Source organism: Gouania willdenowi, chromosome 22 (assembly GCF_900634775.1).
Source record: "Gouania willdenowi chromosome 22, fGouWil2.1, whole genome shotgun sequence".
NCBI classification, from domain to species: Eukaryota; Metazoa; Chordata; class Actinopteri; order Blenniiformes; family Gobiesocidae; genus Gouania; species Gouania willdenowi.
In genome coordinates, this window is record NC_041065.1 from 1,006,901 (window position 1) to 1,009,400 (window position 2,500).

Here is a 2,500-nt window from a genome sequence, read left to right on the forward strand (position 1 = left end):
GAAAAAAGAAAAAAACACAATGTATTTGTTTTGTTTACATAAAGTAAAGTAAATAAATGTACATGTTTCACAAACACTAAACATATGAGATATGTATGGAATAATTAATGAACATTAATTTACAGTAACAACTTTAATGTTTCATGTTAACATTTTATTTAATGTAACATTTATGCTATAGCAGAACATTTATGGATTTATCAGTTTTACCATTTAACAACAAACACTTTATTCTGGGAGAAAATATCATTGTCAGCAAAGGATGAACTTATTGTGTGTCTATGAATGTACAGTATGTACACAGCCATTAGTAACTTATGATGTGTCAGCAAAACTGGAATACTTCTTAACATAAAGCTGTTAAAACTGATATGAAGTCAGAATAAATATGTGCTCTAAGTTTGTTATAACACAGAAGTTTGTTGTTAATCACACTGTTAAATATGAATAATTAATAAATACATATAAACACACTTTATGAATGTGTTTAGAAGAAAATGGCTGAATTCACTTTACACAGACTTAAATGTACAGTGAACTTTTCTGGTGCTGGTGGATGACTGGGAGTTATGGACAAACTATTTAATAATGTAACACATACAGTATCTACACATTCTCATTAACACTATCACCTTTTTATTTTCATCTTCTTCTTGTTTTATTCTTCTTTTCATGATATGTCTGCTTTATTTATCTGTGTTTGATAACATCAGCACGTTGATACAGGGACGGTAGTAGTGGGGCCCATTAGGGGGGTTCCCTACGTATCACTGTAATGTGTCCGGTGGGTTTCAGGTTGTGTCACTGATATCTGCGTCTGTTGGGGTCCCTCCTAGTAACTAACCATGACTACTCAGAAAGGACTTTTAATGCTCTGTCACTGCAGCGTCTCAAAGCAGTTACATTATGATGTCATTGAATATGACTGTCAGTCATCCCTCGGGGGCCCCTTCAGCTCGGGGCCCTAGGCAGTTGCCTGTGTTGCCTCCCCTGTTGTAACGCCTCTGTTCCCAACGTGTCAAAAATGGAACGCCAAATTTTCTCAACATTTCAACTTTATTTTCAACATTTCAACTTCAATCTCGACATTTTGACTTTTTTCTCTACATTTTGACTTTATTTTCAACTTTTCAACTTTATTTTGAACATATCGACTTTAATCTTGATTTGTACAAAGTTATTTTCTCCATCAAAATTGTCCCTAATCCTGTTCTGTAGAAGTTCACATCTGGCGGACCAACCTACAGTCGTCCACTGATGACATCCTTTGCTCCATGGTCCTAATATTCACTTTCAGGCTGTAAAGAATTTTGGACAAAGTTTCCAGGAAATGTTTTCTCTCCTTCAGTATTGTTTGTGTTTTTGTTTCCAGGTGCTATCTGATCTCCAGCTCACTGGTCGTGATGTAAAAGCAGACAGAAGAGAAATGAACCTGGTGTGTTATTAATGAAGGAAAATTCATTCATCATTGTTTACAGCAGTGGTTCTCCACCTTTTCAGCCCACGACCCTCCAAAATAAAGGTCCCATAGAGCAGGGACCCTCCAAAATAAAGGTCCCAAAGAGTGGGGACCCTCCAAAATAAAGGTCCCATAGAGCAGGGACCCCCGCTGTAGCTGAAGGTGGTTGAACACAGACATGAACATTGAAGAACAGTCATGTGGAGACAGGACCATCTATAAGGGGGAATAAAGGAGAGATTTTTGGGGTCCATCCATAAAGTCAGTAAAATGATGGTCTATTGTTCTATGAATCTGTGATAACCACATTTATTTATTCATCTGAATAATATCCACTGTTATCCAGGAAGTTATCCATATGTCCCATCATCCCACCTGTCATTAAAATTTGTTTAAAAGTTACACATTAGAGAGGCCAAAAATTGGACAGAAAAATGGTAAAAAGGGTTGAAAGTCTCAATATTGGTTTAAAAGTGGCAGAAATGTGACATTAGGTGGAAAAGTGGTAGAAATGGTTTATTCGTGCTGACAAAGTCTTGACAGTGGAAAAAATGTACATAAAGTCATTGAAATGTGATGTAGAAGTGTCAGAAATGGGAGAAATGTATCAAAAATACATTAAAAGGAGGAAAAATATGGCAAGAAAACCTGATGAAAATAGGTTAAAATATGGTGAGTTTGGTGTAATTGCAGAAAAATAGTCAAAATAAGCAAAAACGGGCTCAAATTGTTCGTTCAGAAAATATTCTTGGTTTCTTGAAGGAATCTGGTGACCAACCTCCCAGTGTCTGATGTTCCTCATCCCAAGGTTGAATTTACAGAATGTGCTTTGGTTCTTCCTCACTTTACATTAAAAAGAATATATTTAAAGGAGCTTTTTCCCTCATCCATCCTCTTTAGCTCATCCAACGCTGGATGAAAGCTGCTGCATTAGAGATGGAATGATGTACAAAGTATACAGTAGTTTCCCCTCTCATATTTTAAAAGAGGGAAAAAAGACAAAACATTTTGGGTTGAAAAATAACCACTTTTTTTAATTAC